This window comes from Lissotriton helveticus, chromosome 11, assembly GCF_964261635.1.
Source record: "Lissotriton helveticus chromosome 11, aLisHel1.1, whole genome shotgun sequence".
NCBI lineage: Eukaryota > Metazoa > Chordata > Amphibia > Caudata > Salamandridae > Lissotriton > Lissotriton helveticus.
Genome location: NC_136072.1, coordinates 651,543,344 through 651,568,543, shown reverse-complemented (window position 1 = coordinate 651,568,543; position 25,200 = coordinate 651,543,344).

Here is a 25,200-nt window from a genome sequence, read left to right as displayed (position 1 = left end):
ATCCTGAGCTGTTTGTGACACCGACAGGAGGCTCCGCTGGGCTGCCGGACCCGAGCGAAGTGTTGGAGGCGACCGTGATGACCCGCAAGATGGCGGAAGTCGTCGGGTGAAGGCAGTGACCCAGACCCGAAGAGCCAGCTGACGAGTGCCCAGGGCCCAAGGCGTGGGGTGCGCTGGTTGTTGGAAATGACGAGTGACTGGCGACCTTGCTGCCGAAGCCGGGGGGCTGCCCCGGCTGGATGTATGGGGCCGGAGTTTGCCAGGAAGAGAGTGGCCTGAGGGCGGACTTGAGATGGCGGCCATCAGCGGGACCAGATCGGAAGCACTGCCCTGACATCCTGCCCTGGAGGGCTCTGCAGCTGACGGGGGCTGAGCGCTGATGCCGCTGTGCGCAGTGCGGCGATTGTGTAGCGCTCGACCCGAGACCGGCGGGGAGCTTTGAATCACGGCCCGGGACATCGGTCGAGGCCGGGACATCGCCACGGACTGCCCGCTTGATCGGCGCCAGCAACCTGCAGCGGCTCGGAGATGAGGGACAGCGTTATGGGACGTGCCGGTGCCGGCGGACGGCAGTAGAGTACAACACTCCTGTGACCCCGGTGAGTGAGTGGACTGGGAACTGAGCCTGGAATAATACCAGAGAGAGCTGGAACGGGCACACGGCACTGTGGCCACGGCAGGAGCGGCCTCACAGCAGGGTGCATGGCATTGAGGAGACCCGCTGGAGTAACGTACCTCCTCCCAGGCAGGTTGGGGATTAGCATGGGGAACTGTGTTGAGACGGCCGTGAAAGCGCCTGCGGAATGGGTGATGGCCATCTGATGCCCCGCGGCATTTATACCAGCAGCGCACCCTGAACATTGTTTCTGTACAGTTGGTGGCAGATGACATTATAGGGGTGACGTAGGCGCTGTGGTGCGGCCGGTTCTCGCAGCGGAGGTCTCCCTGCCCTACCCACGAGCGCTGAAGCCTGAAGAACGCGCTGAAAGGACGCAGAGAAATTACGGGCTGAGGGATAATAGTGGAGCTTGCTCTGAGCTCCTTGTTGACTCGCTGGGCCCACGTGGACAGTAGACCTCCCCTTAAACTTGAACGCCTGTGGCTGGAGACTACAAAGTGCTGACGGCAGATATAGACGGCCACTGCTGCAAAGGGGGAGCCCGAAATATCTGCTGGGACTTGGGCACCCTGCCAATAGAGCGAGAGCGGTCATTGGGGTGCCTGAAGGTTTCTTGTCCATAGACTTATACCGGGGCGAGGTCACCGAGGGCACTCGGGACGGCATGAACGGCCGATCTGGAGCTGTAGGCCGCTGTTGAACACAGAATTGTGCGACCTGGCGTGGACTGAAGGACGCTATTGACTACATCGGCCCGGTCTGTCCACGGGTGCTCCTGGGAGCGCGGACAGCCCTTTCCTGTGGGTTGAGCAGACTTCATAGGCCAGGATGAAGCCGAAGTCCAAAGCGGAGGATTCTGGAGCACAAGCTGACACCCAGGATGACGGAGGAGGCGGCGAGGGCTCGGGGGTGGAACGTAGGCTGAATGAACGGTTAGATACAATTCTGGAGGCGATCACAGCGTCAAAGGAGTCCTTACATATTGACATTTTGCAGGTTGCGACAGGGCTGGGACTCCTGAAAGCCGACCACTCGAAACTGGCGGACAGGGTGAAAGAGACGGAGTTGGTGATCCAAGACCTGAAGCCGGCAGTGGTGACAGTGGAACGCAAATTGGAGGATGCCCTGCAGCGCCTGACGACACTGGAAAGGAGGACCGAGGATGCAGAAAGTCGTAACCGACGGAACAACGTGAGAGTGGTCGGTTTGCCGGAGAAAGTGGAGGGGACGGACATGGTGGAGTACTTGGAGAACTGGTTCCGAACGCAGGTTGCCCCGGGGGGCCTTTCTCCTTTTTTTACGCTCGAGCGGGCGCATAGGGTCCCGGCCAAGCCACCCTCACCGGGCCGATCACCCTGACCTGTGATCGCTAGAGTCCTTCATTTTAAAGATAGGGACTTATTGATTCAGAAAGCACGCACGACGGGACCCTTCAAGGTGGAGAATGGCACTGTCACGCTTTTCCCGGATTATACACAGAACGTGCAGCGTCATAGGGCCTCCTTTCTAGCCGTCAAGAAGGAACTCAGAGAAGAGGGGATCCAATATTCGCTGTTGTTCCCAGCTAAACTGCGAGTCATTCTGGATGGGTCGACCCACTTCTTCCTGACCCCTGACGACACCCCGGACGTGGCTGGATTCGTATAGAGCAGGTACTGATCGCAGGAGCAAAGAGGACCGAGGCCAACCGAAACCGCCAAGGATACGCAAATCGCAACGTATCCGGAAGCTGAACAAAAATCAACTGGCCCTTCTGCAGGCGCAGTTGGCAGCTGACAAACAAGGTGCTCTGGCGGCAACGGCGGCGATAACAGGCTCGCAGAGAGAGGAATCGAACAGAGGTTCCGACTCGGATGTGGACAAAAGACAATCGGGAGCTGAACTGTTGGATGTAGACAGTACCGAGGGACCGGAGGTGACACCAAGGTCGGCGGATGATTTGTAGATGTACAATACCACAATATGCCTATGGACTGCATTCTGAGGGGAAGGGGCCCCTGGTAACATATCAGATTGCTATAGCTGGGCATGCTGCTGTTTGGGGTTGTAGGGCTGGAGGCAGGGGTGGAGCTGCTGACTGTCGGGGCCGAACCATATCCCTATTGCCCTTAAGGCAACCTGTAGTGACTACTGCAGGATAATACGGTATGTTTATTGTGATTGTTTGGATCGGGTCTGCTTTTTTGGGTCCTGTCCTGGGGGGGTGGGATGCAGATTTTTTTTGGGGTGTTGAATTTCTGGGGTTTGACAATGGAGTGTGTGCTGCTACTGTGCTGAGGGCGGGGGTGCGGAACTACAGTGATGGGGACGTTACGTGAGTTGAAGTGCATCACCTGGAATGTGAGAGGCCTACACACTATGACTAGACGGCATAAAGTCCATGCCTATTTATTGAGGAGGGGGGTGCACATAGCACTCTTGCAGGAGACACATCTTACCAAGGTGGAGGGCCAGGCTTTACAACGGAGATGGAGGGGACAGGTCTTCAGTACAGCTTACTCTGCGTTTGCCAGGGGGGTACTCATTTGGATCCAAGCAGGAGTCCCATTCCAGGTCACTAGACAGGTGTTAGATCAGGAGGGCCGCTTTGTGGCTGTAGAGGGTAGGTTGTATGGTAGAGATGTTGTGTTGTGCAGTGTTTATGCCCCGAATACTGAGCAGGCTCGCTTCCTAGCTACACTGTCAGGAGCGCTGGCACCCCTGCTAGCTGGTCCGGCCATTGTGGGAGGAGATTTTAACACTATCTCGAATGTGGACTTAGATAGGTCGCATCCTCCTCTAACGGCAACACCGGTTCGGACGTTAGCTAAAACTAGATCCGATTGGCAGGACCATTGGGGATTCATTGATGTGTGGCGGGCTCAGCACCCTCATGATAGGGACTATTCGTTCTTCTCATCTGTGCATGACCTGCACGTACGCATTGACGCTATACTGTGCTCCCCTCTGATGGCTCGTATGGCAGTACGCACCGAGTACCTTGCTCGAACTATCTCAGACCATAACCCGCTATTGATGTCAATGGACTGGCGGAGGGCAAGAACAGCGATCCCGACGTGGCGCCTACGCCCTGAGACTCTGGAAGACCAGGTGTTTCAGACGGAGGTGGGTGAGGGTATTGGCAATTACTTTAGGGAGAATTGGGAAACAACAAGTTCAAGGGCAGTGGAATGGGATGCCTTTAAGGTGGTTGTCAGGGGGCTATGCATCAGTAAGTATTCGGGAGCCAGGAAGTTGGTAGTAGATGACGTAACGAGGGCGGACGAGGCCCTGAGAGAACTGGAGCGGAGGAGGCCCGAGTTGCCATCCCTACATGAGCAATTGCTGGAGGCCAAAGAGAAAGTAGCGGCCGAGACGAAACGGCTGCGATGTTTTGACCAGAGAGCATACCTGGCGAGAGTGCATGCAGAGAGGGATAAGGTTGGCACGCTGTTAGCTAGACTGGCTGACCCGGTGCAGCGGATTGGGCCAGTTATGCAGATAGCACTGGATGATGGTACCCTGACCCACTCACAAGAGCTGGTGCTATCTCGCTTTGCTACTTATGATGAAGCTCTATATAGCAGCAGGAGAGGGGAAGCAGTTGCGGATGTAGAGGAGTACTTAGAGGGAATCTGCCTGCCACGCTTAGAGGAGGACGACGCTGATGGGCTGGGTCAGGACATCACACTGGCTGAAATACGTGGGGCAATTTAACACATGGCCAGGAATAAAACGCCGGGGCCTGATGGGCTGCCCGTCGAATTCTATGCCCAATATATTGATGCACTGGCCCCCGCCTTGTTGGAGGTTTATCGGGAAGCGGTTAAAGAGGGTCGCCTGCCGGGATCGATGCGCGAGGCACTGATAGTCCCACTTCTGAAGCCGGGATGGCCAGAGGCGGATGTGGCCTCATATCGGCCCTTATCCATGCTGTCGGTGGACTACAAAATCCTGAGCCGTATATTGGCGTCCCGGTTAATGCCAAACATGACATCGCTGGTCCACGTGGATCAGGCGGGCTTTATCCCCACGAGGTGCACAGCTTCGAACATTCGCCGACTTCTTAGAGTCATGGCAGATAACCAGACCGATGAGAGCTCCGCAGCGGTGCTCTCTGTGGATATAGAGAAGGCGTTTGACAGCCTGGAATGGGCCTTCCTATACAAAGTCTTGGATGGATTCGGACTGGGAGACGGGTTTGTAAAATGGACAAAGGTGTTGTGCACCTCAGCCACAGCTAGGGTAAGACTGGGCGAGGTGATCTCAGATCAATACCCGATTCAAAGAGGCACAAGACAGGGATGCTCGTTGTCACCCCTGTTGTTTGCACTGGTGATCGAGGCCTTGGCGGCACAGGCGAGGCTGGGGAGATTCTATAATGGGCTGGTGCATCGGGGCGGCCCACACTACATCTCATTGTATGCTGATGATCTGCTGCTATTCCTCCGGGAGAAAATTGCAAAACACACAGTTGATGGACAGAATGTAGAACAATGTCATACATTCACCCCAGTACAAAGATCTGGGCCTAAATCCATCGTTTTTTTGCACTCCACACCACCCTGGGTTAGACACTGGCTATATGCAAATCAGCTCTGACCCTGTGCCTCATGGGAACAGTCCAGTCCGAACTACCAAGCCATGTCTTTCCCAGACCGGAATCAAGCATCCAAGGACCGGTTTCTGGCTATCAGCCTTCATCAGCCTGGATAGCTTGACTCCAGTGGTGTGGAGAGCCTGGGACTCACGTCTGAGCATACCCAGCACACTCGGGGTGAAAATTGCAAAAAACACAGTTGATGGACAGAATGTAGAACAATGTCATACATTCACCCCAGTACAAAGATCTGGGCCTAAATCCATCGTTTTTTGGCACTCCACACCACCCTGGGTTAGACACTGGCTATATGCAAATCAGCTCTGACCCTGTGCCTCATGGGAACAGTCCAGTCCGAACTACCAAGCCATGTCTTTCCCAGACCGGAATCAAGCATCCAAGGACCGGTTTCTGGCTATCAGCCTTCATCAGCCTGGATAGCTTGACTCCAGTGGTGTGGAGAGCCTGGGTCTCACGTCTGAGCATACCCAGCACACTCGGGGTGAAAATTGCCCGGGAGGCAGAAGAGGACATACGGGGAGCGACCTCTATGCTGTCCAGTTTTGGGAGGGTCTCCGGTCTTCGGGTGAACTGGTCCAAGACTTGCCTCTTTCCGATGCGGCGGAGTCTTTCCCCGCCGGCTGAGCTGGGTACCCTTAAGTGGGAACCAGCATGCATCACCTATTAGAGGTCCGGAATTATCATGTAGACCAGGATCTGCTGGAGGGTAACGTGGGCCGGGGTATTAGAGCTCTGAAAAAATGCATGGAGTTTTGGGCGATGCTACCGCTGTCGGTCATGGGCAGAATGGCACTCCCCAGGCTCCTGTACTATTTCCGTACACTGCCGATCTGGATCCCAACAAGGATCTTTAGGGAACTGAGGTCGTTGGTGGGGGGTTTCATCTGGGGCAGCGGTAGGCGGCGCATAGCCCTGGCGACACTGCTGAGGCCCAGGTCGGAGGGTGGCCTGGCGGTGCCAGACTTTGAGCTCTATTATTTAGCGGCCCAATTGCAGGTCTTAACGCAGAATATAGCGAGGGAATATCGGGGCCCGGAGAGTAATTGGGGACAGGGGATCCCTCGTCATGTGCAAGCCTACATAGTTCTGCAACAAAAGCTGGACCTTAGGGACTTGACGGGGGAAGAACGGACCCTCAGACTTTGCTGGAATAGGATACAGCGACGAACGGGGACTCCCCACCCGTACGCACCGGAGATACCATTGGGCATGCTGACAGCACTGCCACATGGTGGGGATTGGACCCCGCTAGCGGACTGGGAACAGATGGGGGTTCAGGTGGTGGGAGACCTGTATATGAACCAGGAGTTGGTGCCCTTCTCAGTGCTGCAGGAAACGTTTGGGCTCCCAGGGGGGGACTTCTTGCTTCATGCTGCGGTCACGACTGTAGTTCAGAAGCACTGGAAAACCGGGAAAATGGAACCGGTGGAAACCCTTGCTTGCCAATACGTAGTGATGGCGGTGGGTACGGTTAAGGCGGTAACCTGCATCCAATCCCGGTTGCTCCGGGAAGGCATGCGTCCTTTGGATGCCCTTAAAGCGAAATGGGAAGAAAATATAGGTCAGCAGATACCGGATACCGCTTGGGACCAAATCCTTAAACGGGCATGGAAGGGCACAAGAAATGCGCGTTTCCAACTAATCCAGTACTTTGTGTTGAATAGGGCCTATTTAACACCGGGGAAGGCCCGGAAATACTTCCATGTCCAGGATGCGGCGTGCCCAAGATGTCAGGAGGAGGGTGCAGAGATAGAACACATGCTATGGCTTTGCCCACGCATCGAGGGCTACTGGGAGGAAGTAGGGGAGCTTCTGACCGTGATCACAGACAGACGAATAGAGTATGATATGGCCACCTGCTTGCTGCACTGGTTCCCACACATGGCCAAGACCAAGGTAACCAGCAAATTTATTGACTTAGGGCTTTTGCTGGCGAAACGCGAAATTACCTGGCATTGGAAGGCGAAAGAGGGCCCTTCATTTGAGCGATGGAGGAGGGAGTTTTGCAAGTGGGCTAGTTGTGAGAGTGTGGTGGGGCTCCGGCAGGCCACCCGCTCAGGTCACGAAAAGGCGCTGGAGGTAGCTCTGTCTTGGGAGGCCTTGGTCCAATCCCTGAAGGACCGCCAGTTGACAGAGGAGGAAGAGTAGGTATCACATCCACGTGATTGTTCCAAATATCGCGTAGTTTTGCTGACCCAGCGATAATTCAGTTGAGATACCTCAAACGAACTAGTAAGCGCCCACACCACCACTCATATCCGGGGGAGGGTTCTGGGAGGGAGGGAGGAGCTGGAGGGAACAACAGAGAAGGATCGTTAGTGAAAGCTCCAGGGGTAGTTCTAGTTTGTTTGTTGGGAATTTGGGGGGAGAAAAGAAAAGCGGATGAAGGAATCCTTCTATTAGCTAGACATGGCTCTATTATTGTGAAGCATACCCATGCATTACAACTTTGAGAATTGCCGCCCGACCCCTGGGTTGTGGGCTAAATGGCTGTGTAATTTGACTGTCACTGTCTCACGGATAACAAACGTTGATTATAAAATTGATGACTGGTATAAATATGTCACACTACATCTGCAATAAAAATATATTTTCAAAAAAAATAAAATCGATGTCGCACCAGATGCCGCCACATCATCGAACAAGCGTGTCGCAGCTGCAGCCGCTGTTGTCGCATTGTTGGGAAAGCATGTCACCGGTGAAGTTGTCGCATCATTGCCGAAGCGCCTCGCATCCCCGGAGTAGAGGATCGACATCCATTCAGACGCCGCTGCATCACCGGGAAGCGTGCCGCAGGTCCTGTCGCGGCTCTGAAACATCGTCGAGTCGCCGCACAGCCGTCGAGCAAGCACGCATCGTGTCGCATCAAGAAGAAGATGCCATCTTTGTCGCATTGTACCGGATCTTCATTGCATCAGGGCGTTGAGGGCCGCATCGCAACGGAAGCACAGTAAGAAACCAATGCATCATCTACCCTTGCAGAGAAGAACCGACCCATTCCCTACGCATCAGTAGGGACCCGACACATCACCGTTCTTGCATGTAAGGAACCGACACATAACCTTCCATGCAACACATTCGTTGTATAGTGGTACGCATCCTAAGGTACATTGAACTCAAAGTGTTGCATTATACATCTTAACTAAGTTAATTCTAGCATTTTTAAAGTACACTATTGTGCATTTTTGTTGTTTGTGGTCTTGCGTTAAGTCTATATAAAAATACTTATTTTATACTACAACTTGTGTGCACTGGGTTACTGTATGTGTTCACAAATGCTTTACACACTGCCTCTGCGATAAGCCTGTCTGCTCTTGCCAAGCTACCAAGGGGGTGAGCAGGGGTAATTTCGGAGTGTACCCCCTTACCCTGACTAGACCAAGGGTCCCTATTTGTCAAAGGTACCTATCTCTGCCAACTAGAGACCCCCAAATCTAACAGATACCAATTTCTACTGTTTAGTGCCCCTATTATAGCCCAGAAATGCTAGCTATCAGAATAGCGCATATATCAGTTAGATGTACTAAATGTGCTTCTGCAACAGATCTTTGAAACTATGGAACTGGAGCCCTGATTCACAAAGTGTTAGCTTTGGGTTAGTGTTGATTTTGTAATACTAACCCAATGCTAAACCTTTTTGGGGATTAACAAACCAATGCTAGTGGGTATTAGCGTTGGTTTGAATAGAAAAGTAACACAAAGCAAAACGCTGCTTTGCATTACTTTGCATCAATGAGCCTTACCTGTGTGGTACTTGGGCATTCCAATGCAACCCCCTATGTTTTTTGTCGCAAAACCCTATATTACTAACTGTGTGAAGCTGGCCTGGTATATGATGTCCACTAATGTAAGTGGGCACCCTGCACCAGTCCAGACAACCCTTATGGTGATTTAAGAGGTCTTAGACAATCTTAGAAAGCTCTCTAAGCGGTAGCTGTGGAGAGCAGACTCCAGGCTTAGTCCAGAAGGAGTGTAAAGCAGCTTGTTTTACCAGAATGCAATCTTATTGTATAGATTAAGTGAAAAGAAACACACTTAGGGGCCTATTAGGATTGCGGTGAATCCGCATCCTCCGGGCCGGCGGAAGCCACCGCCGGGCCGGAGGATGCGGATTCACCGCTGCGGACCTCCAAAACACCACCATCCACATTAGGATGGTGGTGTTATCAGCGGCGGCGGCAAGTCCGTCCGCCGCTGATCCGCGGGATGTTGACTGCAATTTGATGGCGGTGTCTGCAAGACACCGCCAGCCAAATTACGATGGGTGAGGAAACATGCTTTTCCGCGGCGGATTCTCCGCCGTGGAAAAGCATGTGTAGCTTTGCTTCTGGGGGCCCGTTGCGGGCCCCCAGGGTGTTTGGGGGTGGGGGGTGCACATGGGGGGTACCATGCATGCACAAAGCGGCAGGCACCACGCGGTGCCTGCCGCGTTGTGCATGCAAATGCACTGCATGCAGTTTTAACATTGCGGCGGGTGCTGCTTCAAGCAGGACCCGCCGCAATGTTAAACATACAGGATGTGACTGCCAGGGTGACGGTCACATCCTAATTCGCACGGAGGGACCGCCACTGCCCCTGCGGACGGTCCCGCCACCTCTGGGGTGGCGGACGGACGCAGGTCCGTCCGCCATCCTAGTCGGCCCCTAAGTATTTATAAAAATATGTATTTATTATATAATACTCCATAGTACGTTTCAATATCTCCAACCTGGAGATAAACACAATGCACACAATACTGTAGCAAAGAAACACAGTAAGTAGCACGGACCACACAGTGGACCCCTGGGGGGGACCAAACCATATACCAAGAAAGTGGTATAAGAACCACGACTCGAGTCAGGACGATGTCCAGAGGACGTAGAAATGCTGGGTACCCTTTGAACCACCCAAGGTAAGTAGATAGGAACCCCACGGAGAGCATGTGGGAACACGACCGCGTGCTCCATACAACTCTAAGTGCAAGTCACGGTTGGATTTTTAAAGATTAAGGACCCTTCCCAGTGGACCCTGAGGAAGACAGAAGGTTAAAGAGCCACCCCATCCGTGGATGCCCTAGTTTCCATGTTACCTACACCAGGGAAGCCGGGTGCATATGTGTGAATTGGTGTCTGGTGTTGCAGGATGGGTGACAAAGATCTTGACTCTGCAACTGTAAGGGCCGGGGAATACTGAAGAGGATCAGGAGCCATGCATGAACTGTCACAAGAAGGATGTCGAGGGCTGAGAGGTCGGTGTCCGGCGTGAGCACAAACAAGCCTTGGCAAATGCAACCAATGCAGGAATCAAAAGAAGGAGAAACGTCGGGACCAGCCAGGTCCAGGGGACTCACCAAAATCAGGGGAGTCAGAGTATGCCCGAGCAATCAGGGGAGCCCAACAAAAACAACTGTGACCCTCAAGTGGACCTACAGGCCGGAGGCACTGGAGTCGCGAGAGGACCTCGAGCAGCTCACCAAAAGATTCAGGCCACGATGCACACGATGTGGTGTGGCTGAATATTCTCCTTGGAAAGACATCAACAAGCCTTTGGAACTGCAAGTTGACTTGGTGCACAGGGGTTTGGTTATTGCAACCCCCAAAAGGGATACTGACCGCAAACTTGGTGAGGGAGCAGGGCAGGCCTCAGTAGCTGTGGAAAACCACCATCTGTATTGCAGAGCCTTTGGAGTCCGGAGGAGCTCAGGATCAGAAGACCGGTCAACTTAGTTGCTATGCCTGCAAATGCAGGTGAGTGACTCCTTCACTCCAAGGGAGATTCCTTCAAGTGTCTTAGATGCTTTACAGGCCTTGAAAGGTTCCTGTATGATGCACAGACACACACAATGCAGCAGACTGGAAGTGAGAGAGCGCCATTTAATTTTGAAAATTGTAGGGGTGCATTATAATCGCCTGTAGTCAGCACCCGCATATTTAGAGGAAATACTAATATGTGTTTTAGAAATGTAACATTAGGTCAGGAATTAGTGCAATGTGTGAAGGGTACATTCATAGCGTTTGCAGATTAATGTAGAGCCTTAACAGGAGTGTGATGCTTTATATAAGGAAAAAATGTTATTAAACGTGTGTATTGTTAAATTAGTAAACGTGCCATGTTAAGAGTTGCACGTGTAGGAGACAGAATGTGACGCTTTAACATGGAAAAGAGCTTATGTTTAGAGTTCAAATGTAATGTTGTTTTTGTAATTAAATAGAGTGCATTGTTTATAGTGTAGAATCATTTCGAAATGCATTTAAATGTGTAAAGGCCTGGGACATAGAGAAGCCAGTAGAGGCCTAGCTGTGATTTCTTTACTTAGCTTTGGTTATTCTTGTGAAATAATTTCTTGCTGGGAAAGGTGCTTTTCTCAGAGAATATTGAATTGTAACTTTGAATGTACACTAGATTGCTTCTCACATATTTCAGTTGCAGGTGCAAGGCCACAGACCTCGTTAGGCAGAATGATCCATTGTTTAGAAGTTAGGCCGGTAAGAGTGCGGGCGAGTAACTGCCAGAGGAATGTCCGTCTGCAACATTTGGCGGAGAAGGTGCCTGGGATCCAAGGACACCTCAACGGACGCTTGATGGAAGAATGCCATGCTGGAAAAATCCGAAAACCGATACCTGCCCAGAGGCGTGCCTACGAATTTGGGAGTTTTGTATTGGGGACAGTACCCGAGGGTGGAGAGCAAATTTTGTTAGGAGGTTGCCAGAGCAGGATGTAGGCAATCCTAGATAGCACTTGAGGGAACTTAGGGCAGAGTGGGGGTAGGAAGGAGCATCGTAGAACGAGCTCAATAGTTTAGGCTACTTACCTAATAAACGTGAATGTACTTCTTAGGGAGTCTTCACGGCTGACACCTTTACTCTTGCCTGAAGGGAATTGTTAAGTAGGGATGTCACCTTAGAGTTAGTGTAGGGACAGATCAACCTTTTCCTTTTCTTTTTGTAAATGCAGTCCAGACTTCAAGTAGGGGCTGTTATTGGATGCCTGATGTTTCTTGAACTGACTTTACTTTTTATTCTGAGTCGTCTGAGACTCCTTCGTGGGATTATGTTTGTATCAGTGCCAGCTTACCTTTTGAACCTCTTGCTGAGGTGTTTGTATGTCCAATTATTTTTGGCTTTGTAATAAATTCTTAAACTTCAGTTCGTAGTCAGTGGTTCTTTAAATTGGATTTGATTGCTGATTTACAAAGCTGTTTTAATTATGAGTTTGGAAACCTCCCCATTACACTTCGTAGCAGACAAAAAGGTCCAGTCAATCTGTCCTGGGATTCTGGAGAATTGATACGGTAAAAACCTAGATAAGAATCCCAGCTCCTTCAGTAGCGAGATGAAGTCAGGCCCAAACTAAGTCCAGCGAAGTCCAGAGTGCACAGACAGTAGAAATAGAAGTAGTGTCTGATCTGAATCTTAACCCACGACAAATCTAGGGACCTACACCCAGGTAAGCCCTTAAGTAACTTAGGGAAAGGGTTGGGTAGATTATGGGGACCCTCCCAGGGGAGGGGTTCTTTGTCCAGTTTCACGCCACAGCGGGACCCAATGGCTCCCAGAACTTGTTTGAACTGGACTATGCACGGGGTCACCAAGTGTGCCCCTCATGCAGACTTTCTGGCACTGACAGGCGCACCCACCCGGTCCCAATACACTAAATCCTGTCTGGGAGAAAGTCACACCTCCCTGTGACAGGATGTCTATTGCTCCACCTTCCTCTGCTCGAACTTGGCTTAGCAGCAGGAGGTCAGAAATGTGACTCTGGTCCGCAGAAACCATTTTTTGTTGGCTGGGTCTAGAAGGTTGGCACTGAGAACACTGAGAGCCTAACGGATGGCGCTTTTCAGTGCTTGGAATCATATCTCCCACACCCGTTTATGGTGTGGGGGTATGATTCCAACATGTTTGATACCAAATATGATAGGATTTATTGCAGCCGTTTCTGAAATGCTCATTGCATAATCATGCGTTGCCCATCTATATAGTATATGGCTGCTTCACTGACAACCCGGGAGAATGGACTCCGTAGGCTGCAGGGGTGTCCTGTTCATACAGGGGCACCCTCTCTCTTAGAACCAAGCACCCTGCTTTCAGGATTGCAAAGATCTGCAATAGGGGTGACTTATAGGTTTTAAGTGCAGTGACCCTAGATATAGGAAACCTATATCTTTAGTAAGTGGTGCAAGCATCAACTTACACCAGCTGCAATGGCAGGCCTGTAGTTACATTTTGAATGGTCTCTCATGGGTGGCATAATACATGTTTCCACCCAAGGGAGACCTCTGGGGTACCTATGCCCTGGATATACCTCAGTACCATACACTAGGGACTTATAAGGGTACCCCACTATCAATCTGACCACAACAATTTAAGGGGGAAAGCAGATAGGCTGGGGTACTGATAACAGGATCCCAGTCAGACTAGTCAAAAACCAGCATAGCACCAGACAGAAATTGTGGGTAACCATGCAGAAGGATCCTACCTTCCTAGACTAACATTATTAGACAGGGTTTAGTGCCACAAATTAACACATCTAAAGAGCAGGCGTTAAAAGGAGAAATGTTTTCATTTCTCTTTGCGTTTATGTCTTTGCATGTGTGCTGCACTGCCCAGTAAACATATGATGGAATGTAAATGTTAAAAGACGGTTGTCTCTATCAATTCTCACTATTAAAAGATTTTCACGACAAATAATTTTCGACAAAGACATGGTAACTGGCTAAGTTGAAAAACGTGAGATCTCATACTGCATTGTAGAAGCATGCAGGGTGTTCGAAAATTATATAATGAAATGCAAATAAAGAAAGAAACAATGACAATTACACATAGACATATTTACGTGTTGTGAGAAACAAAATATGGCTAACATATAAATTGTTGTGATGATAATATTTTCCATATGCATTGAAAATGAAATAAAATGTCTGCATATTGAAGCTCCTGAAATGCTAAAATGCTTATCTAGTAATAATCAATATTATGCGAACCTGCAGCTTTCTGTAAGGTTTAGGAGGTAAAGGTGTATTTCAGAGTGACACATTAATAATATGGTTTGAAAACGATAACATGCAAATTATGTTATAAAAATATTATTTTTTTGTAGCACCTAATATTGACATGAAGCCTCTAACAGATATTAATTGATTTCATCTAGGGATGTCGAATTTGCCTTTATTAATGTGTGTTTTACCATAATAATAATACAACAGTGATTCAGCTAATTTTCATGTAGGCCTCAAATGCTTTTCTTTCCTGCCCAAGTGTAAAATCATACAAAGCAGTCACTTTAGCCACTGTGAGAATTTTTCATGAAGTTTCTTTTTTGTTTTGGTTAACAATAGACTCACTTCTTGTTAGGCAACACTTTTGACAGAAATGTAGCAATATTATTGCAAACCCAGTAAAGGCGCTTGGGAATGGACTAACTGTGAGCAAAGTGAAGTTCCACCTACTTCCCTGGAAGGTATGGAAATGTAATACAAGTTGAACCTAATAAATCTAATGAATTCGCAAAAGGATTACTTAATATTCCAGAATTTTGGCGATGTATTGATCACCTCATGAGTGGCCCATTGCGAGTGACCAATGAGAACCCTATGTACTGTTGAAAAAGATACTTTGTGGGTGTGAACCGTGAACTTGTGGAAGTATAATTGCCCCCTTGGAGGAGGAGCTGGGCTGGCTGTCATTTGCCAATTTCCCTGCCTGGCATGCTGACGGACTGACTCTTGATTTCCTTTAATGCCAAATCCTTGAACTAAACTTTCCTGAACTGCGATTCTGAATCTGCACTTTACCGGCTGGTAAAGTTGAGCAGAAAAAACTTTTCGGCAGAAGGGTTAACTGACTCCTTTTACGGCACGCTGTGCTGCCGTTCTGACTTGGCCAGATCTATATTGAAGACAGACTAAACCTCTCAGCCTTGCTTTGGTTTGTATGATTTGGTAATTGAAACTCGAATTGCCTTTGTTTCTCTCTCTCCCCCTCTCCATAGGCAAGCGGCAAACGTTTATTTCCTGTACTGTATTGTGAGACTAAATGTAATAAAAACTTATTAAATCTGATTTGAAATACAATTTCATGATCTGTTCTTTCATAAGAGGCTGTAGATAAATTATTTATATGAGTTATCTTTATCGCTTTTGTCTCATGCTTTTAGTCATTGTTCTTGTCTCAAGGTTTGTGTTTCGACGTTTGAGAAATGTAATGAAATAGGCTTGTGTTTGGCAATTTCTTTATTCCAGGTCCTCATAAAGTAATTGCTTCACTTTCTCCAAGTATTTTAATCCATTTTAGCTCAACAAAAAGATCCATTGGAGGACTTGAAGATGAATCCGCCTAGCACTCAAAAAGAAGTTGCATGTTTTTAGGAATGGTTGGTTATTGAAGGCAGTGGATATCAAATGTTTCACTGATAGCCAAGCCACTTCAGAGATTGACACACAAAGACGTGTCTGAGCCTGTTCCATGGCATGAGGAAGGCATGCGCTCTTTTCTAGAACTGCAAGACAGTTTGTGTTGAGCTCCAGCATTGGGATTGCCCAGCTTTAACAAGAGTTTCACATTGTTTTGCAGTGAGCCTGAAGATCTACTGCAAATGCATAGAACTGCCCGCAGACCTGTTGCCTACTTTTCAGCTGCTCTCGATCCTGTAGCTGCTGCATTGCCTGGATGTTTGAAAGATGTTGCTGCGATATGTGTGAGTTTGGAGCAGTGTGAACATAGTGCGATGGGACATCCTTTGAAATTGTATGTGCCACATTCTGTTGAGATGTTGTTAACCTGAACTCACCATCTCACAAGTAGCCGGTTAACAAAATATGAACAAATGATTTTGGGTGCTGCAAATGTGACTGTGATGATATGCACAAGTTTGAATCAAGCTACCTTGATGCCTTTACCAGGGCACAAAGTTGTGAGCGATGAAGCTGATCATGTTTGTTTTGACGTGATTAAATTGTGTATCAAACCACGTCCTGATATCCAAGATGCTCCGTTACCTGAGTCAGATCAAGTTTTGTTTGTGGATGGATCTTGCTTGAGAGATTCAGGAGGCACCTTGCGAGCTGCAGATGCAATCTGTACTGTGGTAGGTGTAGTCAAAGCATTGTGGTTGAAAGGAGTGTATTCAGCACAGGTGACTAAATTGATTGCACTTAAGGGCTTGCATCATTATTGAACAAATGAGGGTAACCATATTGAAGGATAGTCAATATGGTTATGGGGTGGTCCATGATTTTGTGCTATTGTGGTCTCAAAATGGGTTTATGACCTCTTTGGGTTCACCAATATGAAACAGAGAGTGCGTAAAAAACCTACTGATGGTACTACAGCTGCTGGCTTGGATTACAGTGGTGAAATGTTCCACCCACCAGACTGGTCATGATTATGTGACAGTCGGAAATCATTACGCTGATGAGACTGCGCACTATTGTGCCCTAAATTCTTATGGATTTAATGGGGAATCTTCGAAGGAACAGTCAGATGACACAGAATGCAGATCGATGTGTTCAGCCATGGAAACATGGGAAGAAATTAAAGAGTTACAAGTATTCTAGTCCCTTTTAGCTCAACAAAAAGGTCCATTGGAGGACCGAGAATATGGTAATCAGGATCATGATTAGGGAGTATCATGTTTTCCATGGGAGTTATTGAAATGGGCCTAATGTGAGTAAAGGCTGATTGTGATAAAGAGGAACATTTTATAAGCTTTCTGGTGGATCACATACAAATTCGGGAAAGGTTTTAAACTTGTCTAGCCATAGTATTTTGTACAGGAAGGATACCCTTCCTGTACAAAACATATGGTAGACTCAGGCATGCACTCTAATACTATGGCACTAAGGTGTGTCCCTGCCACACAGCAGCTAAAATCAGTGCCAGCATCTGGGAGAGGGGAAGAGAGAGCTACATCTCTGTGAATATGATGCTCTCCTGCTCTCTTCCTGCCACACAACGCAGCAAAACATTTTTGGCTGCTGTGCTGTGTTCCGTGGGACCTTTGAGAATCTGGATATGTGTGTCCCAAAATGTTCTCAATGTTTTCTTTTTCTCTTTCTTTAAGTGCAAAATGAGTAAGGATAATGCACTTTTATTTTTCTGTGCAATATGTATTAATGTTCTTTTCTGAGCTACATAATAGGGAACTGACTGACAAAGCTAATTTCAGCGATAGCTACATTTATAACTGTCAGGAGTTCACAGAAGGATTCCTGAGAGGCCTACATTGTTGTATTAATGCCACCAGTGCGAAGAATTTCATAGCAGCAAACCCCAGAAAAGGGATGAAGAGTGGGTGGACCAGAATTGGACATGCCTTGTAAATTTGTGAACACCCACAGACACATGAATTTATTGACATTCACAAACTTCTCTCTGATCCCTTATTAACCAAAATGCTTGATCCGTGAGTAGGACAAGGGGTAAATGCTTTCCCGTGGAGAAAACAACAAAAATGCAAAAGTGTGCATTTAGACACTGAGCTGTATGTACAGAATTGTTCACTATACATAGTTCCCCTTTATAACAATGGGAGGATAGGGCCTAAGTCACATTCCATTCCAAGTAGTATGCCTGGAAACAAGCCCCCTGTATTAGGCCCGGGTGGAAAATGTAATTTCACTGTCGGAATTGGCACAATTTGGAGACTCTGCGTTACCATTATAACACGTAGTTCTGGCCAAATTCCACCAATGACGGCACAGTGTAATTCTTTTCTATCATTAGTCTCCAGAAGTGTGAGCTGGCAAGCGTAAGGGGGCATGAACGAGATTTGGCAACCCCTAGCGTGATTTCCAGTCGCTGGGAGGACCTCCGGTGAGATTTTCTAAAGCAGGCGGCCACGGTCAGAGGGCTGCTTCTTGAGTAGATTTTCAACTGGAGCGGCAGCAAAATCAACCCGAATGGATGCATGCTCTTGCACACTGCTGATTTTTCAGCACTGAATGTTCTACCGGTGCTAAATCGCAGCACAACATGCATATTTTCACCTGTTGGTGGAAGTCCATATAATCTCACAGAGTTTTTATGTAACACGTAATTCCGCAGTGTGAAATTCTGCAAGATCCAACCACCCCTATCCGTTACAGCTTTCTGGCATAATACTTCAAATGTTTGAGAAGCCAGTAGTAAATCTGCACCTGTTCATAGGAAACCTCCAGCAGGTGCATATTCACTACTTTTAGTTGATCAAAAGCATTTGATTGCCTCTACTGTTCTATTCAGGAATTCAACTGTAGCACCAAAAACATGACTTTTTATATAATAGCTCAAAGATCCTTGAACTTCAGGATAACTTTTTATTGTCCCATAAAATAAATAATTTACAAACTATATTCTGCCAAATAAATATGCAATGAATTTATGAAGTTATTTGCTTCAATTGGGGAAATCTATATCTTGGGAGACTGGTCAATTAGCATACTTTGCAGACTGGTCAATAAGCATATATTGTATAACTTAAATCACCAGCCAGCCAGTCAATGGCAAGCAGAGGAAATGTCTCCGCTGAGGCATAGTCTTAAGGGGTATCATAGCGTTTATAAAACTTAAACAAACGTGGGAGGAGAGAGGGACCAGGGATAGAGGAGACCCGCTCCCTGGTCTCTCTCTCCTCCCACGTTTGTTTACGTTTTACAAATGTCGTTATTCCCCTTCTGACTATGGCTCACTCTCTCCTGTCACTGGAGACTGAAGCATAGTCTGAAGGGTAATCATGGGGCCTCATTTATGAGGCCTTACGTCAGTTTTGCGCTTCCGATGCGTCACTTTTTGTGACGCATCGGCGGCGTAAAACATGCCTCCTGTTGGGCACTATTTACAAAGTGACGCATCTAAGCAGATGTGTCACTTTGTAAACCCCTGCGCTACATTATATCTGCGTCAGGTATAATGTATGCAGAGGGGGCGTGCCCCCGCAAAAAGCCTCGTAATAGTGACCCAGTGAAATCTATGAGATTTCACTGCGTCACTTTTAGGACGCTGATGCGTCAAAATCTTACGCCTGCCTCACAGCAGGCGTAAGACTGATGCAAGGCCTTTCACATGGGGCTTTCCCCATGTGAAAGGACGCATTGCTGGAGTTGCGTCACTTTTGTGACACACCCCAGCAATGCGTGACTTTTGCGCTTACAGATATGTCAGAAATACTGACGTATCTGTAACTCCTTGCGACATGATGCGTCATACTGTAAATATGACGCATCATTGGTGTCGCAAGGAGGACGCAGTGAAAAGTGACGCATCGCTGTTTTCACGCAGCGATGTGTCACTTTTCATAAATGAGGCCCAAGGCATTTATAAAACGTAAACAAACGTGAGAGGAGACAGAAAGACCAGCGAGGGAGGAAACTCCTTACACGTTTATTTAAGCTTAACAATCGCAGTGATTCCCCTTCAGAAGCATCAGGCCCACTAAGAACAGTCCTTCAGTGACGCAGCAAGTTCTAGGATGGGCTAATGGCTTTCAAGCCAATCCTAGATAGCTTTAATTGTTCTGCACAGCAACCATTGTTGATTGAAAGGCTTCAAATGATTGGGTGTCACCCACCAGCAGTAAAATTACGGACAAATGATGTCCGTTAAAGAATCCTTCACGGACAACGGACAGACGGCCAAAATAATGGACTGTCTGTTACCCTACTTGCAAATCCACGATGAGGACTGTTGTGAGACTGTACAAAGAACATAGGGCCCGTTCCCTGGTCAGGATCTAGTCTTTTTCATTATAAATCTTTTTCATAAAACTGTTTAAAAAAGAATAAAAAATATAGCAACACATTTGGGCACGAAGATGAAAGAGTCCTTTTATACAGCCATAGTTACCAAGTGATGACTGGAATCAGGACACCTCAATTTTATTTCTGGCGTCCCTACCTTGTGTGATCTTGGAACAATCAGTGGTTCTCCATGTGTCTCTTTACCTTCCAAAAATGAAATTGCATTGAAACAAGATTTTTATTTGAAGAAAATATCTAAAACAGGAGTTGCTTCAAACGGAACAGCATAATGGGGAGTGGGGTCTGGATAAGAGTATATTAAAACAAGCATTGGCCAGCAAAAGAGCTATTGGTAGAGGAACTGCTGTGCAGCATAACTAAAAGTTATGGAAAAAAGTGCTACGTATGTGTCATAGTGCTAATTTTCTTACTTTCATCCATGCTGCACTGCAGCTGTACAACATAGTGAAAGCACATTGACAAAGGCAATAGCTCTTGCATAGGCGAGATCTTTTGACTTTGTCAATGCTTGTTTTCTCTTTCCACTTGATTTGGTAGTGCGGGTAGAGCAAAGATCCACCAGAACAGTAAAAAGTGTGCAGATTGTTAAAAAAAAAAAAAACCTCCGTACTCCCTGAGAAAATCTAATATCTGTTTAAGAAATATATATGACACTGGTATTTGGATCATCCTTAGTTTTGAACGAAGCCCAGTAGGCTAGACAAGAATGAATAATAGACTCCACCATAAGTGTGATGATGAATTGAATGCCACTGTGTCAAGTAGCATAAACTTTTACACCAGTTGGTATGGCAAACAAAGGAAGGCTGATAAAACAGAAAAATAGTCCGCAAAATGTGAAATATTTACAATTGCTTGAGAGGGCAACAGTGCACAGAGGTCAGGTTGAAAAACTTGAAGTATGAATTATACGATTCACGGCACGTGCAGACAGCGTGCCGGCCCCTGTAGCACGCCTGGATTTGATTATTTTTAAAAACACAGCAACAATCAGTATTGAAAACAATAGGAGTGCTCCTTTATGTCTATATTAATTCATTAAGTCTACTGTCTCATTTAAAGGAAGCACCCAACTATGGGGCCGATTAGGATGGCAGACGGATCACCACCGCCATGCAGGCGGTGGCGATCTGTCCGCCATCCGTCACCGTCTGCCAGCAATTTACCCCCCACCATATTACAATGGCGGGGGGACCGCGGCAGATGGAAAGACCTTGCAACCGCGGCAGAAAAGGCCAAATATGGTGGCGGTGTCTATCAGACACCGCCAGCCATATTAGGATGGGCTTCGGGGTATGCCTTGCCGCCACAGAAAGGCATACGGTCTTTGCTTTGGGGGCCTGTTGCGGGCCCCCAGTGTGAAGGGGGGGTGCAAATGGGGGGTACCTATGGTACCCCCCAGCATTTCAATGTAGAACATGACAGGCACCGCGCGGTGCCTGTCATGTTGTGCATTGAAAAGTACAACGTGCATTTTTAGCATTGCGGCGGGCGGTGCTGAGAGCACCGCCCGCCACAATGTTAAAAATGCTGGATGCGCCCGCCATTGTTGCGGGCGCATCATAATTGCTATGGCGGGACCGCCGCACACGTGGCGGACGGACAAAGTCCTTCCGCCATCCTAATGGACCCCATAGTCTTTTGACGCAATCACCAGTCTCACGGACAATCGTGCAAGTACATTGGTTTACACAAATAAGCAAACATCTGAAATCTATTCTCTTATTCAAGATGTCAGAACTTTTAATGTACAGGGAAGTAGTCTATAGCAGCAACTCAAACAACTGGAATTCCTAACCAGGAGGCAACGGAACCAGCGCCTGCATGCCTCCACACTAGTGCAGTATCATCGTGCTAAAAGGATCCCGAGAGGGTTAAAATTGTCCATAAAACCCATGCTGTTTAGGTTTCATCTAATAAAAGACTTTATGGATCGTTGTTACGCGGTACTTAATAAATGCTCTTTAAACCTCATCTTACTATTAAATGAAGAATTGGCAGTAGTTATTAAAGAAATCACTGAGGAAATAGCAGCAATACAAACCGATCTAGAAACAAGAATGGACCCAGAAGATTGGAACAAAGTTTTGGAGGACATGAACACCAAATTGGACGTATATTCAAAGGAATTACCGGAAGGGAAACTAAGAAAATATAAAAGGGATACTCTGGACTACAAGTTAAACGAGGTGTATACCTGGGCTGAGGTATACGCCCACAGAAGGGTTTTCTTCAAAAAAAGTACTAACACCTCTTCTGAAGAAAGTGTGGCAACAGAAGGTGATACGAACATCAATAGAGCACCACCTAGGATTGACAAAATAGTCAGAGGGAAGAGGTGTGGTGCCGTGGCCAGGGCGACTGACACTGGATGCTGGGGATCACGGTTCAATCCCTGGCTCTGGCGGCAGGGGTCTGCCCAGCACCATGCGACTCTGGGCAATAGCTCGCGTAATCTTACCAACGGCCCCCAGTGCTGAGATACCCCTTCTGGGGTGATTCGTGCGCTATACAAGTACTGGATTTACATTTACATTTGGGACCAAAGGCTCCGCTGGAAAGTGTCATGCGCTTGGTGAGATATCCTGTTAATATAGAATTGTTACCCACAATTGTCAAGATGCCCTGCCACTGGTTGAGTGTGGGCAGGGGCCTAGTTTAGTGAGCAATATTTGGGAGGGTGTGAACCCCAAATTTCCCAACTAAAAAAGCAGTGACTTGCAGGGTGGAGAGGTGAGATGACGAAAGGTGTACAGCACCCATGAGAGGTTAGAAACATGTTGTACAACTTTCTTATTGTTTGGAGCTTCAGACACTTTGCGCCCGATTACGATCTCATTCGGAAAGCATGCCGACCTAAACTGTTCTGGAATGCTTTCCATATGACTCAGATCGGGGGAATCCGACCGAACGAGTACAATGCATCCGTATGCATCTGGATATGATTCGGTCAGACTGACATTGACTAGAATGGGAGCCTGTGTTCCGAACAAGAACAAAGGCTCCCATTGAAGAAAGGGGTGACTAGGGGAAACCTTGCACCCTGTGGCGGGCACCCCATGATTGAAGATAGACATAAAGGAGCACTCCTAATGCACTCCTATTGTTTTCAATTCTGATTGTTGCTGTGTTTTTAAAATAATCAAATGCAGGTGTGCTACAGGGGCTGGCAGGCTGTCTGCACGTGCCGTGAACCGTATAATTCTAACTTCAAGTTTTTCAACCTCACCTCTGTGCACTGTTGCCCTCTCAAGCAATTGTAAATACTTCACAGTTTAGCTTATAACATTTGATAAACTCAAGATCATTTATTATATGGAAACCAAAATTAATCAAATGAATCAGTTTGATGAGAACATTTAATTTACCAGTACTATGAACAGAAAATCTTTACCATTTCTGGATGTATTAGTGATCATGGAGAAAGGGAATATACACCAGAATTATTATACAGAAAGCAGACAAGGGAGGAGCAATTGTCATATTAGACAAACAATTCTACGTGTCAAAAGTAATGGAAGACATTTCAGACTCTAGTACTTACCTCAAATTGCATCAAGATCCCATGCAAATTTTGGTTTCCACATTTGAAACTATATTGAATAAAGCTATTGAGATGGAATGGATCACGATTAATACCAGATCTTACCTTACTGCCACTAACCCAAGAAGACCTGGATTATACATGCTACCAAAGATCCATAAGAATTTGTATGATTCTCCTTTTCGACCAATTGTCACGGGGTGCGGAACCATCTTTGAGCCTATTAGTCAATATATAGATTACTTTTTGCAACCTTTTGTTCAGGCTTGGAATTCGTATGTAAAGGACACCACCCATTTTCTCCAGAAGCTGAGTACAGTCAAACCTGACAAGGACACCATTCTTTGTACCCTGGATGTTAAAGCACGTTACACCTCCATCCCCCACTCTGGGGGTATGGAGGCAGTAAATTGGGCTATATTGAAACAAAGTGCTATAGGCGCAGACAAAATGTTTATACTGGAAATACTACACTTTTGCCTTCATCATAGTTATTTTGAATGGGACAGTCAATATTTTTTGCAATTGAAAGGCACTTCAATGGGCTTTGTCGGGGCTCCGGCCTATGCGAATACATACATGGCTACGTTTAAAGGATTCTTTTATTTACAATGACAAAGAATGGTCCGAGAACTTGCTATTGTATTGCAGATACATGGATGATATTTTTCTACTGTGGAATAACAGCTGGGAATTATTGGAAACCAAAATTAATCAAACAAATCAGTTTGATGAGAACATTGAATTTACCAGTGCTACAAACAGAAAATCTTTACCGTTTCTGGATGTATTAGTGAACATGGAGAATGGTAAGATACACACCGAAGTGTATCACAAACCGACCGACAAAACAATGCCTTACTATCTACCAGTTTTCATCCACAAAGCTTAATTCATAATCTTCCATACTCCCAGTTCCTCAGAGCTAAAAGGATCTGTTCTGACAAAATCTCTTTAAAAAACAATATTTGCATCATCAAAGAAAGATATAAATCTAAAGGCTACCCAGAGTCTATCTTGGACCAAGCAATTTTGAAGGTGGACAACAGGACATGGAACAGTCTTTTAGAAACGAATGCCAAACCAGAAGCTAATAGACAAGTGTTTGTATCAAAATGTTCCACTTGTTCTCGGCAGATTAAAATGATCATTAATCAACTATGGGACATTTTAGCCAATGAAAGTGACTTTCAAGATCTCTTTAAGAGCAAACCCATATTTGCCTACAGGAGATCATGGACCCTGAAAGAAATTTTGAAACCCAAACCTACAGAAATCATGGAAATTTCAGAGGTACTAGACGGTGCCAAAATTTTGTTTACTGTTTTAATGTGATATGTAGCGACAGCATACAGCACCCCCAGACAGAGGAGACTATTAAAACCAAACATAATGCTGTTTGCAACTCCAAGAATGTGATTTATGGAATTAAATGTCCATGTGGATTATTGTACATAGGCAAAACTGAGAGAAAAATCCAAACACATATTTTTTAGCACAAAAGTACTATTCGTAACTGTAACATGAATAGTAGTTTAGCTGTTCACTGGACCAAAAGTCGCCACACCATTGCTCAGCTCAAATTTCAGGTTATAGAGCTGGTTAAACCTGCACCCGGGAGAGATTTCACTAGAACTCTACTTCAAAGGGAAATTTACTGGATAAGGAGGCGTAATACCCAAGATCCTAAAGGGATCAATGATAAAGTTGATTTAGGGTGTTT